This window comes from Hypanus sabinus, chromosome 5 (genome assembly GCF_030144855.1).
Source record: "Hypanus sabinus isolate sHypSab1 chromosome 5, sHypSab1.hap1, whole genome shotgun sequence".
Lineage (NCBI taxonomy): Eukaryota > Metazoa > Chordata > Chondrichthyes > Myliobatiformes > Dasyatidae > Hypanus > Hypanus sabinus.
Window position 1 is genome coordinate 111,271,167 of NC_082710.1, and position 15,488 is coordinate 111,286,654.

Below are 15,488 nucleotides of genomic sequence, written 5' to 3' on the forward strand. Positions count from 1 at the left end.
TTGAAAATGCATAGGCTGCAATTGACCTATCATCTAGAGTGGTTCTTTGGATACAGCACTTGTCATGTGTTACACAATCAAACCTATCTACATGAATATAGCCAGGAATATCTATCTCTGATGAAATTGAGATATTGAAAGGTCTGAACTTAGATCGGCACTTTAGCTATTTATAGAACATGCATATTATTAATCTATTCAGGGTGTGGAGAAGTTCCTCGAAATCACTTGTTCAACATTAATACATCCTAATTAAGGCAAAATGGGGAAGTTAAGGACCTAATCTCCTCTATGCCAGAACCTCAACCAAATGGGTTTTCCAGAACATCAGAAATACTCTGCTTTCCAGTGTATCAGAAAGCCTTTACTCAAACACACAAATAACAACTGAGACCATAAGACATAGGAGAAGAATTAGGCCATTCGGCCCAGAGTCTACTCTGCAATTCCATCATGTCTGATTTATTATCTCTCTCGACCTCATTCTCCTACTTTCTCCCAATACCCTTTGATGCCCTGACTAATTAAGAATCCATCAAGCTCCACTTCAAATATATCCAATGACTTGGCCTCTACAGCCACCAACAGCTGAAGTCAGACCTACACAGAGCAGTGAGCCTTGAGTGGCCAGAGTCAGGCCTACTCAAACCAAGATAGTTTTGGTTACCTTTGGTTGATCACTGCAGGAGTTTCTCAGTGTCCTGGAGCCAGACATCTTCCACTGCTTCAGCAGTGACCTTCCTCCCATCATAGGGTCAGAAGTGAAGGAGTTTGCTAATGAATGTCCAACATTTAACTTGATTGATCCACAGCAATTAAAGCAGCTCCTCCCTGCATCCAGCAGGACCTAGACAACATTCAGGTGCAGGCTTATAAGTAGCAAGTTACAGCGGTGCTTCAAACTGTCCTGGTTGTGACTACCTCCAAAGAGAAAGAAGTGACTTTAACTTTAATGATTCTTGATCGACTACGATCTTATTGAAAAGCAGAACAGACACGTGGGGCCAGGTAGAATGTTCTGGCTTTTGTTCTTAACGTTCTTGTGATCTCCTGACTTTAGGTGGTAAGGTAGCATTCCTGTTGGCATAACGCTATTACAGTGCCAGTCATCACCAGCCAGGGTTCGATTCTTGCTACGGTCTGTAAAGAATTTGTACGTTTTCCTTGACTACTTGCATTTTCTCTGGTTCCCCCCACATTCCAAAGAAGTACAGTTGGGGTCACTGAGTTGTGGGGGGTGCCAGACACATGGCGACACACGCAGGCTGCCCAACAAAATAGTCACTCATTAGAGTTGACGCAAGCGCAGCATTTCACTGTATGTTTTGGTGTAGTGGGTCATATAAAGCCAATCTTTATCTAGGAATACAATTACAAACCATGCAACATGGGCAGAAGAGGCTCATCAGCAGTGGTTGCCACCTCATCTCAGAGAAGGAAAACTCTGATCTCAAACTTGCACTGCATTGCATCTATACCCACTCATGGGGAAGACTTTGGACATGGGCAACAGCTTGCTCTCCATATCATACTGCCGTGGCTTGCGTATCACATAGTCAGCTAGGACACAACATCCATGATCGACCTCGACCAACAGAGGGCAAGCTCAAGGTCCATGGTACTGCACTTTTACCCAGATTTCAGCAGCCAAATTTGTACTACCACATAACATGGGGAGGAGGTTGTAATATGAAGATTACATATTACAGCAGTCTCTGGGTTTGTGAGGCTGAGGTCCAATAGGCTTATCCCTCCTGTTGATTCATTCACTGCTTGCCACAGACCAATGCAACCACAGTACCCCTCATGACTCAGTCAGTTCAATCAGCTGTGTGGGGTCTTCAAATGATTCTTGGTCATGAACAGCAGTCTTTCAACCAGGCGGCAATCTGATCCCCAACCATATGTGGTGCTTCTTCCAGAGGATGTTCAGAGTGGAGGAGTACTGATGCATCAGTTGGAGGACAGCAAATGTGATTGGGAGGAGGTCTCCCTGAAGTGTGATTGAGGAAGTAGCCTTGACACACTCTGATCATCCGTTATTTATTTTTATTGCTACACCGGAACAGGCCTTTCCAGCTCAACAAGCCTCACTGCCCAGCAACCTATCCATTTTACACTAGCCTAATTGCAGGACAACTCACAATCTGCTAACTGGTATGTCTTTGGACAGTGGGAGGAAATCAGAGCACCTGGAAGAAACCCACACAGTTCACAGGAAGGGCTTTCAAATTCCTTACAGCCAGCAACAGAATTGAACTCCAAAATGCCACAAGCTGTAATAGCATTGCACTCAGCCCGACACTAGCATGGTTCCCCAAATGTATATAGTTATGGCTCTATCTCAATTCTCTGGTGAATCCTGTTCTTTCAGTCTGAGAAAGTAATGAATTATTCCAACGATGACTGTCAGCTTGCTGCTAGACTAATCTATGGGACAGCTCTCCCGATACCTGTGCCCCTGTATCTTTGCAGGAAGATTGAGTGAGCTGGGAGCAATGCTGCAGTGTCAAATTTCACTGCCTCTCTTCATGCTTTAGTCAGCCTGATTTTATCATTGCTATTTTAAACATCGTGGTCACTGTATAGTCTGTAGATCCCTTCAGAGAGCAATTAAAAGTCAAAGCTTTGTTCAGAGTTACCTGAGGGCCACATCAATTATATATTTAAAAAAGCAGAGATTTGTTTTCCCTGAGTAGTCAAGATTAAATTTTATTTTAAACTACTGCCTGGATAAGAGGGCATGTCTTATAAAGACAGATAGGAGATAGGACTTTTTTTTGAAGTGAGACGGGGACACCAGTGGTATGTCGAATTACTGGGTGAACGAGTAGCCTTTGGGGTACTGCAAGTCTGTGTCTTTATTGATGATTTGCTGCACGGGGGGGGGGGGAAAGAGGAGGGGTTGTTTTGCTGCTGCTTAATCGTGGGAGGGGGCAGCTGGGGGGGGGGCTTTGGGGTTCTAATATTTAACTGTCATTCATTCTTTGAGGCACTCCTCTGTTTTTGTGGATGTTTACGAAGAAAAAGAATTTCAGAATGCATATTGTATACATTTCTGACATTAAACTGAAGCTATTGAATGAGAGGTGATTGACAGAGATTTACAAGATGGTAAGACACATTAATAGGGTGGATAGCCAGAGACTCCTTCCCAGGGCAGAAAAGGCTTATACAAATGGACACAATTTTAAGGTGATTGGAGGAAATTATGGAGGGGGGGGGGAAAGAATATCAAGTGCTTTACACAGAGTGGTGGGTGTGTGGAGAGTCAGATACATTAAGAAACTTTCAGATAGGGAAATGGATGATGAAATTCCAATTAAATTCACCAAATCTTCTGACTTAGCAAATGCAGCCTTCCAGACTGAACATTAAATTTAACCGTCTCAGATAATCAGTCATGTTATCTGACCGCTTGTATTTTACCTTGCCACACTCAGTTTCTACCTGCCATCTCTCCTACTCTCTTACAGCCGCCTCCTGTTTCATTTGATGATTAGTGGGCGCATTTTAGGTTGAGTGAGTGAGGGCTTTTCTTTTTGAAGTGGAGGAGAATGAGATGCTGCTTGATTGAGGTGTATAAGATTATAAGAGGCTCAGATCAAGTGGACAGCCAGAGATATTTCTTCCCAGAGCAAAAATCTCAGTGATTTCAACAGCAAAAATGGGGATGAGATTCAACAATGAAACTCATCATTCTGTAGCATTTTGTATTAATATGCATTTCCCATTTTGTTTGATAAACAGCGTATGGGACTACAAACAAGACCAGAATTACAAAATCATCAAAAACTCATCTTTCACAACAAAGAAATGGGTTAGGAATCCCCAGGAATTCCCCTTGATTTCTGAAATCAATAAGTTAAATCGTGAGACAATTACCCACTTGTATAAACTAATTTAATGCAATTACACATTAATCAGACAATTTTGTTTGCCTGTTAAGATTTATAGAAATTGATTCTAATTGGGATCTATTCACAAATGCAAGGATAAATAGAAGGTGGGGTAGATGGAGCCCACCTCCCCCATCCATAAAGATCTGGAGTAATCTTAGTGACTGTTACTATTTTCCATTACACTCCTTATCTATTCTCTTCCAGATTTTTAGCTTTCATTCCATATTGAGCAGCCAGCCTTCTGGGTTAGAACATTCTAAATAATTAGAACAATGGGGAGAAACAATCTTGTGATTTGTATAAAAGCACTGTTTTTTTCTGGCTGCGGTCTCAAAGACAAGTTCAGTATTCATTGTCCAAATCTCACTGTTCACAGTGAGCTGCCTCCCCTGAACCTGCTGTTACTCTTCTGGTGAATGCCCATTATGTTTGTGGGAAGCAGTTCTCAGAATTAGACTTGACGTCAATGAAGGAACAGTGATACACTTCCAGATGAAGATGGTGTGAGAACTTGGAGGGGCACACACGTCTCAACATTCCATCTCTACGGAGAACTTGTTTTACGTTTTACGTGGAAGTAAAAAGACTGATGAAGCCAGAAAATCAGATACAACAGTTGACTACCTGAACTGTTAACCCTGCTCCCCATTCCACAGAGTATCTGCAGCATTTTGTTTTCAGTGTTTAGTTTGAATTCTTTGTCTCCATTCCATTCAGGATTGACAAGATGCTGTTGAATTTGACAGACTTTCAAAGCACACCACATTCCATGTTAATGGGAATATTCAGAATACGTGGTTTAGAAAACACTGTGGGCTCTGAAATTTATTCAAAAAATTATTTCTTACAGTGATTACTTCTCTTTCTGTACCATTGTTTCTTTATTTCACGAACCCTTTATAGACTTTGGCACACAATGACTCAACACTCAGTCGTCATCTTAACTAGGGTGAAACCTAACACTGCTCAGGCAAAAACATCTAGAGTAAAATAAACAGCTGAGAAGGACTCAGAAGTCTTTAAGTTTCCTTCTATCTGATAATGATTCACAGAATGATGCTTTAACAGTTGGAAGACAGAACTGTAGCCATGGACAATGCAGAAAAGGCATTGAATGGCCTTAAATAACAAACTGTTTTAGATGATCCTATAGGCCAAAATAACAATTCCCTCTCCCAACCATCTTGCAACAATTCTCGGAAAAAGAGAGCTTCCTGTTTCTTCCCACCCCCCTCATAAAAACTAAATGTCAATGATCTCACACTCTGCCTTTCTCAATCAAACTAAGAATTTTTCTTCCTTAATTAAATGTTGATTTGAAACCAGAATTTGAAGAGATGTTCAAAGCTGCATTTTTTTTTTTTTTTACACAAATCATTTGGCCTGGCTTCGGAAATTCATGTTGGGCACCAATTTTTACCGGACCCACAGAATTAAAACATGGAAGGTTAATAGAAGACTCAGCCCAATATATCTGAGGCACATCCCTTCAGCACCATTAGTACTATCTGCAGTAGACACTGCCTCAAAAACACTACCTCCATCAAAGATCACCACTAATTGGGCCATGCCATCTTCTCAAAGTTACCATCAGGTGGGAGGTACAGAGGTTTAAGTCCTGCTCCACTAGGTTCAAGATCAGCTACTTCCCCTTCAACCACTCAGTTCTTGAAGAGTTGGCACAACCCTGTTCACTAAGTTCAACAACATGATGGCACTTTGCACTAAAATTAACTTGGTCTTGTCTTGTTTTGTTCTATTTGTATTCTTTCTTGTAAAACAAATGTATACAAGTTTTAATTTATGTTCTTTTTTGTGAATGCTCCTTTTCTGATGCCCTGTGCCCGTGATGTTGCTGTACATTTTTCATTGCACCTGTGCACATGACGATAATCTTGACTCTGATCTTTGCCCGGTAAAGCTTGTTGTATCCATCCCTGGATGCATTCTCGCACAGGATGTGGACATGATTTGCAAAGCCTGCATTCACTATCCACCACTAATTACTCCTGCCACAGCAGGCAGTTAAAAATGAGTCACTTCAAGATTCAAGATTATTTCATATCATTTCCAGTACACAAGTGCAAAGGAGAACAAAATAATTGTTACACCGGATCCGATACTGCAAAAAAAGCTATGATAGAACACAATAAAAAATAATAAATATAAATACATTGAGATAGCTTGCATACATTGATTGTATGTTCATAAAGTGATGCTAGGCACATCAGTGACTTACATTAGGTGACTGACAGGAAAAGTAAGGTAGTGGTGGTTGGGGGTATGGAGGGGTGGGTTAGTGGGTGGAGGTGTTGATCAGCCTTACTGCTTGGGGAAAGTAACTTTTTTTTGAGACTGGTGGTCCTGGTGTGGATGCTGCATAGCCTCCTCCCTAATGGAATGGGACAAATGGACCATGAGCAAGGTGGGTGGGATCCTTCATGATTTTACTGGCCTTTTTCTGGCACCTTTCTGTACACATGTCCTTGTGAGTCTGTAGCTAAGTAAAATTCAGACTGGGCTAGCATGGTATATTTCCTTCCCTAAATAATAGCAGATGGATTTTCACAACAATTTGATGACTATCATTACTGAGAGTAGCTCAAGTTCCAGATTTGTTTAATTACTTGTATTAAAATCACCCAGCTGGTATGGTAGGGTTCAAATAAGTTTATGAATCAATGCTCCAGAACTCTGGCTCTAATTGAGTAATATAACCAATCCGAGATGTATCCACATTTCTGTTAGAACTGTTGCCTTTTGATTTTGGCTGTAGATGAAATGTGCACAGACCCATTTTAGAAATAGAACACCTATATTCGTACAACTTAACACGTCCAATCAATCATTGAATCAGGGCCAACATTACTGTTTGTAGAGAAAGTCTAATCATAATTCACAATGGATCCCCTTGGTTTTTAAAAAAATGCAAAGAACAAGAATGTGGCAAGATATTTAAAAGTATTATTTCACAATGGCTGGGAGATGTTTGGCCTAGATGGGATTGTAATTTTGTTTAACATGATGTACAGAAATATTAAATATATGGAGAATTGGTATTAAATTCTGCACAACTAATTGTTGATCATAATCAAGTAAAAATTCTATTGCTCAGTTGCTCCTGGCATTACGCTATTTAAGTGTCAATTAGCTACCACATCAAACAAAACAATTTAATCAAGATCAAATTGATGTGCTACTGTTCCTTGACCAAACTGAGAACTAATTCCTCCAGATTGAAGTGAACAAAATTGCTAATCTGATCACTTACCCTTACTTGCTGCAAAGAACAGCAATTCTGAATTGATCACTTCATAATTTAATCCCAAATCAGTAACTGAATTGATGACCTCAGCACAAATCAAGCCTGAATGGCTCAGGTCTTTTATCTGAACTCGGAAACCAGACTGCCATCAAATCATGTTTATACAATCCACATCTGAAGTACAGGCAGCGTTCTTTCAGTTCATTGTTCCTACAGGGTGGGAATACCCTTGGTAGATTTGCTTCCCCTCCCTAAATTACCAGTATCAGAGGGGGAAGTGGCAATGGGGGATTATCAATATTACAACACACCATCATCAGTACGTTCTGAAATATCCACAGTGCAGTCACCATATAAAATAAACATGACTGATTTGCTTTAACAGTAAATCCAGTTTTATGCTGTGTTGGAGGATTACCTTCCGGTGTAAATTTTAACCAGACATTTACACTCACTGGTCACTTTATTAGTTACAGGAGTGTAGCTAATACAGTGGCTACAGGAGTGGAACTCAGTGTGGTCTTCTGCTGCTGTAGCCCATCCACGTCAAGGTTTGGCGTATTGTGCGCTCAGAGATGCTCTTCTGCACATCACTGTGGTTATTTGAGTTACTGTCACCTTCATGTCAGCTTGAAGCAGTCTGGCAATTCTTCTCTGACCCTTCTCATTAACAAGGCGTTTTCACCCATTGAACTGCTGAGAACTGTGTGTTGTTTTTTTTTAATTTGTTTTTCCACACCAATTTCTACAAGGTCTAGAAACTATTATGCAGGAAAATCCCAGGAGATCAGCAGTTTCCGAGATACTCAAACCACCCCATCTGGCACCAATAATCACATCACCGTCAAAGTCACCTAGATTACATTTCTTTCCCATTCTGACATTTAGTCTGAACAACAACTGAACCTCTTGACCACGTCTGCATGCTCAATGTATTGAATTGCTGCCACATGGTTGGCTGATTAGATGTTTGCATTAACGTGCAGATGTACAGGTGAACCTAATAAAGTGGTCACTGAGTGCATTTTCCCTAGTGCATGGAAGGCCAAGACCAAGAGGAACTTTACAAACTGCAAGGGGCATAGATAGGATAAGTAAATCAAAATATTTTCCCAAGGCAATGGAGTTTGAGACTAGAGGCACAGGTTTAAGGTGAGAGGGGAGAAAATTTAACAATCAACTTTATTCACTGTATACATTTACATGTATTAGGAATTGGCTATGGTGTGTTGGTGCGACAAGCAACAGAGAAATGACAACATTCAACAATTGTAAAGAATTCAAAATTATATACAAAATAGAGTACAGATATGGAATAAAATGTGCATTTTAAATACCAGCTTGTATTTACAATGTAAACAGTATTATAAAATGTGGTTTAAAGGAGATCTTGGGTTAATAAAGTGCTCTAGGAATTCAGTGAATCAAGTGGTGGTGGTAAAGGGAAGGTCGATGTTTCTTGGTCAAGCCCCTGCATCAGGACTGAGTGTAGATCAAGGATTTCCAACCTTTCTATTGGCATGGGCCAGTGCCATTAAGCAAGGGGTCAGTGGACCCCAGGTTGTGAGCCCCTGGTGTAGAGGGAAGATGGTGAGTAAAGAGACGAAAGGGAAAAGCAAGGGGCTGATAGGTGATAGAAGAATCACAGGGATTGATGGGCAGATGGCGCCAAGATCTTCTTGACCAGCTTCCTACATTAACTACCTTACTACGGTCCATGTAGACAACATCGACTGTCTTGCTTTCACCCACTTTCCTGGTAACTTCCTCAAAAAGCTCCATAAGATTGGTTAGGTAAGTAAAATTTCTGCATTTGTCTCCTGTGGGATTCGAGGGAACACTTTGTCAGGCCCTGAGGATTTATCCACCCTGATTTGCCTCAGGATAGCAAACACCTCCTCCTCTGTAATCTGTACAGGGTCTACAAAGTTGATGCTGCTTTGCCTTACTTCCAAATTGCCTTCTCCCAAATAAAATACAGTTGCAAAGAATTCACTTAAGATTTCCCCATCTCTTTTGGCTCCACACATGAATTACCATTCCGATCTTCCAGAGGACTAATTTTGTCTCTCATAATCCTTTTGCTCTTAACATATCTGTGGAATCCCTCAGGATTCTCCTTCACCTTGTCTGCTAGAGCAACTTCATGCCTTCTTTTAGGCCCCCCCCCCACCCCCGATTTCTTTCTTCATGTGTTTTCTTGCATTTTTTTGTACTCCGTAAGCACCTATTTATTCCTACTTATCTGTATCTGCTATGTACCTTTCTTTCTCTTAACTAGGGCCTCAATATCTCTAACTTCTATTCTGACAGGCACACATAAGCTTTGTACTCTCAAAATTTCATTTTGGAAGGCATCCCAGTTCCCAAGTACACCTTTGCCAGAAAACAACCTGTCCCAATCCACACTTGCCAGATTATCTCCGATCAAAATTGGCCATCCTCCAGTTTAGAATCTCAATCTGGGGACCAGACCTATTTCTTTGCATATTTACTTTGAAACTAAAGGCACTGTGGTCACTAGATGCAAAGTGCCTCCCTACATAAATCTCGTCACTTGCCCCGTATCATTCCCTAATGGCAGATCCAGTATTGCACGCTCTCTCATTGAGACTTCTACGTACTGGTGAAGGAAACTTTCCTGAACACATTGTACGAGATCAATCCCATTTAGTCCTTTCACAGTCTGGGATTCCCAGTCAATATGTGAAAAGTTAAAATCACCTACCATAACGATCTTGTGTTTCTTGCACCAGTCTGTGATCTCATTGCAAATTTAATCCTCTAAATCCCCAAAACTGTGGGGTTATCTGTAATATAGCTCCATTAGTGGTCATGCCTTTCTTATACCTCAGTCCTACCCACAATGCCTCACTAGTCAAGTTCTCCAGACTGTCATGACAGGACACTGCCCTGACATTTTAGCTGACTAGAAATGGCACTCCTCCTCCTCCAATTTCTCCCGCTGTCACATCGAAATCAACGGAACCCCAGAATACTGAGCTGCCAGTCCTGCCCCACCTGCAACCAAGTCTCACTAATGGCTACAACGTCATAATTGATCCATGCCCAGAGCTCATCTGCCTTTGCTATGACACTTAAACATTTCTTGTTCTAACTTGTAGTGAATTTTAATATATTGCAATATACTGGTGCTGCAACACAACAAATTTCCCAACATATGCCAGTGATAATAAACCTGATTTCTGAGTTATTGCACAGTACCTGTATGGGGAAGGACAAGAGGGGTATGGTCTGAATTTGGGCACATAGGATTACCCCGGGCACATAGGATTACCCCGGACAGATAGACACTGTTCAGCATTGATAGGGTGGGCCCATAGGGCCCTGCTTCTGTGATCCACAGATCCAGTGGAAATCAGTCCTGTGTCCTCTGGTTTATTACTGACTTTGCAATGAAGTCGGCAAGCTAGCAAGTACAATGAGTTCTTGGTTAACTGTGAGGAACAGTCTGAAGTACTTGCCAAAGAAAACAAAAAAAGTATTATCAGAAAAGCCTTAAAATGGAGGCCCCGAAATGCTGACAACGGCAATGAGCAGAAAGCAAAACTGACCCTCCAGCAGCAACCTCTCACTCTCACACTGCTGACTTGGATTGAAAACAGGCAGAAATAACTCCAGGCTGTTAAAGTGCCCTCCCTTCTTAACATAAGTACTCCCTTTCTACGAGACACGGTGTTTCCAAAACAAAATCAACTCAGGCAGACAAGATTTACCAGAAAATGAATTTTGGTGACTTAAATATCAAGTTACCACAGCCCCTTCAGACAAAAAAAAATCAACACGGGTGTTAATCTTTGACAATCCGTTTCCAAACGCAGTGTCTCGAATGCATTACTAGAATTTTTCAATCTATTGAGAGCGATTTGGACCAGAGTCGCACGGGGAGCCAGTTATTGGGTTATATTTTGCATCAATTATCAAGGAGGTTAAAGAAAGGAATTAAAAGCATAGAGGTTGCTTTCATTCAGTGGGTAAAATCCAGACTGAAGGGTCAGGCGACACATTCGCCCGGTCACTTACCGTCGCTGTAGCCGCACCTCTTCCTACACTCCGCTGGTCAACATGTCAAGGCTGTCGCAAGCCCCCCAGGGCCGGTCACTCTGTCATCCCCTCTTTCAGGGCACTCTGCTATCCCTGTTGTAAATTGTCCTCCTGATGTGCAAAAGAAAACTCCGCCGTCCCCTTTCAGATCACGGAGCCAGTCTGCCCAGACTTAACTCTCTAATCCGTGCTTTATATTCCAATACGTGGTGCTAAAAATACCGGCGGGTGTCCAACTTCCAGCAGCGCTGCCCTCACAGCCTTCGCCTCGATGCCTTGCTCTCAGTATCGCGGCTGCCCCTCCTGCCCGGGCTTTTTATGCGGACACACTCGCATATAGACCGATGCAGCCAGCAGTCAGGTGGTTGAGAGCGCTGTTAGCATTGTGTCTCCCACAGTGATTCACACACATAGAGAGCCGCTGGCTGGGACTTTCCTTCTCTCTCCCTCCCCCCTCCGTTTTTTCTATGTGAGCGATGTGAACGCGCCGTGGCCCTTACGAACAAATGCTTCTGAGACACAGCCGAGTCCCAAGTACGTCAGCCTTGGTGGATGTTCCTGGTTTGACTGTCAAGCCTGCGTGTGGACGCGTTTTCTTTGTGTGATCCGCTGCAATATGCGGTTACTGTCACCCTGGAAGCAAACATGCCACCCACCACACGCACAAACACACTCACGCACAGACACGTGTATGCACATTCAAAACACACACATGCACAGACACACACAACACAAATACACACATATACATGCACATACACACACAAATGAATACATACACAAAACACGCACAATCACCCACACTCACAACACGTGTATACAGACACACGCTCAAAACACAGATATGCACTCAGACAAGCACACACTCACACACACATACACACAACACACAAATACACACACATACAAATGAACACACATATACATAGATACATACACAAAAACGCACACACAATCACCCACACATACACACACATACACACACATACGTGGGGCTGAAATCAGCAGGAGTGTTCGTTTGTTGATGATGCAGTGTGAGGTTTAAAAGGAGCTCCATTATTTTTGGCTCTTTTTGGCAGTGTGCAATCAGCGAGGCGCCAATAAAAAGAGAGGTGTACGCATTGTGGCCATTGTTACAACAGCCATTGATGGAGTGGCCAATGTTAGAATGGCCAGGCTTTGGGTGGATAGACTTAGGTGAGAACAGGCTTGGGCAAGCATAGGTGGAGTTTCTAAGTATGTTTCTGGTAAGTCTTTTTCTGTTAGTACTTAGTTTTTGTGGATGGTTGTGAAGAAAAAGCATTTCAGGATATACAAACCCCATTTCCAGAAAAGTTGGGATATTTTCCAAAATGCAATAAAAACAAAAATCTGTAATATGTTAATTCATGTGAACTTGTATTTAACTGACAAAAGTACAAAGAAAAGATTTTCAATAGTTTTACTGACCAACTTAATTGTATTTTGTAAATATACACAAATTTAGAATTTGATGGCTGCTACACACTCAACAAAAGTTGGGACAGAGTTAAAATAAGATTGAAAAGTGCATAGAATATTCAAGTAACCCTGGTTTGGAAGACTCTACATTAAGCAGGCTAATTGGTAGCAGGTGAGGTATCATGACTGGGTATAAAAGTAGCGTCTATCAAAGGCTCAGTCTTTGCAAGCAAGGATGGGTCGTGGCTAACCCCTTTGTGCCAAAATTCGTGAGAGAATTGTTAGTCAGTTCAAAAGGAACATTTCCCAATGCAAGATTGCAGAGAATTTAGGTCTTTAAACACTTACAGTACATAATATTGTGAAAAGATTCAGAGAATTCAGAGACATCTCAGTGCATAAAAGGCAAGGTTGGAAACCACTGTTGAATGCGCGTGATCTTCGAGCCCTCAGGCGGCACTGCCTAAGAAACTGTCATGCTACTGTGCCAATTATAGCCACCTGGGCTCGGGAGTACTATGGAAAACTGTTGTCACTTAACACAGTCCATCGCTGCATCCAGAAATGCAACTTGAAACTGTATTACGCAAGGAGGAAGCCATACATCAACTCTGCAGAAATGCTGGCGAGTTCTCTGGGTCTGAGCTCATCTCAGATGGACCGAAAGACTGTGGAACCGTGTGCTGTGGTCAGATGAGTCCACATTTCAGCTAGTTTTCAGAACAAACTGGCGTCGAGTTCTCCGTGCTAAAGATGAAAATGACCATCCTGATTGTTAGCAGCGAAAGGTGCAGAAGCCAGCATCTGTGATGGTATGGGGGTGCATCAGTGCCCACGGCATGGGTGAGTTGCATGTATGTGAAGGTATCATTAACTCTGAGGTGTATATTAGGATTTTAGAGAGACATATGTTGCCATCAAGGCGATGTCTCTTCCCGGGACGTCCATGCTTATTTCAGCAGGACAATGCCAGACCACATTCTGCATGGGCTACAACAGCATGGCTTTGTAGACACGGAGTGCATGAGCTTGCTGCCAGTCCAGATCTATCTCCTATTGAAAATGTATGGCGCATCATGCAAGACAACGGAGACCACGGACTGTTGAGCAGCTGAAATCTTATATCAAGCAAGAATGGACAAAATTTCCAGTTGCAAATCTACTACAATTAGCATCCTCAGTTCCAAAACGATTAAAAAGTGTTATTAAAAGGAAAGGTAATGTAACACAATGGTAAACATGCCTCTGCCCCAACTTTTGTTGAGTGTGTTGCAGCCATCAAATTCTAAATTTGTGTATATTTACAAAATACAATTAAGTTGGTCAGTAAAACTATTGAAAATCTTTTCTTTGTACTTTTGTCAGTTAAATAAAGATTCACGTGAATTAACATATCACATTTTTGGTTTTATTGTGTTTTGGAAAATATCCCAACTTTTCTGGAAATGGGGTTTGTATATTGTATGCATTTCTCTGACATTAAGTGTACCTTTGAAACCTTTGGATCATAGCTCTGAATGGGTCTGTAAGGTAGTGGTGTGTTCTTTGTGTGAGATGTGGGAACTCTGGGAGATTACCAGTCTCCCTGCTCTGAGCTGCAACTCCTTAGAGACCATGTTAAAGAGCTAGAGCTGCAGATCAAGGACTTCCGCCTAGTATGGAAAAATGAGGAGGTGATAAATAGGAGCTACAGGGAGGTAGTCACCCTCCATTGTAGGAGGCAGGCACCTGGGTGACTCTCAGGGGAGGGAAAGGGTGGCAGTACAGAGTAACCCTGTGGTCATTCCCTCAAAAATAAGTACATCGGTTTAGATATTGGTGGGGGGGGGGGGGGGGAGGTGTTAGCTACCAGGGAGAAGCCATGGCGAACTGATCTCTGCCAGTTTATTGGCTCTGTGGCTCAGAAGGGAAGGGGGAAGAAGAGGAGTGCACTAGTGATTCTATAGAGGATCAGACAGACGATTCATTGGATGTGAAGGAGACACCCAGATGGTAGGTACCATCTCTCAGGTACCAGTGTCAAGGATGACTCAGATCAGGTCCATGGCATTCTAAAGGGGGAGGGTGAACAGCTTGAAGCTGTGGTACATGTTGGCACCAGTGACATAGGTAGGAAAAGGGAGGAAGTCCTGAAGAGGGAATGTGTGGAGTTAGGTAGAAAGCTGAAAAGCAGGACCTCCAGGGTAGAAAAGTTTGGATTCCTGCCTGTGCCACATGCCAGTGAGGGTTAAGATAGGATGAATGGGTGGCTGAAGAATTAGTGCAGGGGGTAGAATTACAGATTTCTGGATCACTGGGATCTATTCTGAGGAAGGTTTGCCTGTACAAAAAGAACGGGTTACACATGAATCTGAGACTGACCTTGTGAACAGGTTTCCTAGAGCAGTTGGGGAGGATTTAAACTAATTTGGCATGGGGATTGGAACCAGAGTGATAAGGTTGAGGATGGGGCAGGTGGTGTACATCTAGATGCAATGTATAGTGAGACTGTAAGGAACAACAGGATGATAGGGCAAAAGTCAGCGAGATGAGTTAAAGTGTAACAAGGGATCAAAATTTTTAAAAAAGGAGATGAATACAGGATTGAAGACATTATATTGAAAGTATGCTGTATATTGAATAAGGGAGATGATCTTGCAGCACAGTTAGACATATGATGTTGTGCACATCTCTGAGTTGTGGCTGAAAGATCATAGTTGAGAACTTAACATCCAAGGATATGCATTGTATTGAAAGGACAGGCAGGGAGGTAAAGTGGGTGGGATGGCTCTGTTGGTAAAAAAAAAATCAAATCCTTAGAAAGAGGTGACATAGGA

General features: G+C 42.1%; 1 protein-coding gene across 1 annotated transcript in view; it reads right to left on the minus strand.

Moving 5' to 3' along the window:
• Window positions 1-11,845, minus strand: part of mrasa (muscle RAS oncogene homolog a) — a 64,670-nt gene extending 52,825 nt beyond the window's left edge. Inside the window, exon 1 of the mRNA XM_059970337.1 lies at window positions 11,212-11,845. The gene's annotated coding sequence lies outside the window, so the exon portion shown is untranslated. The remainder of the gene's footprint in view (window positions 1-11,211) is intronic.
• Between the last annotated feature and the right edge of the window lie 3,643 nt (window positions 11,846-15,488).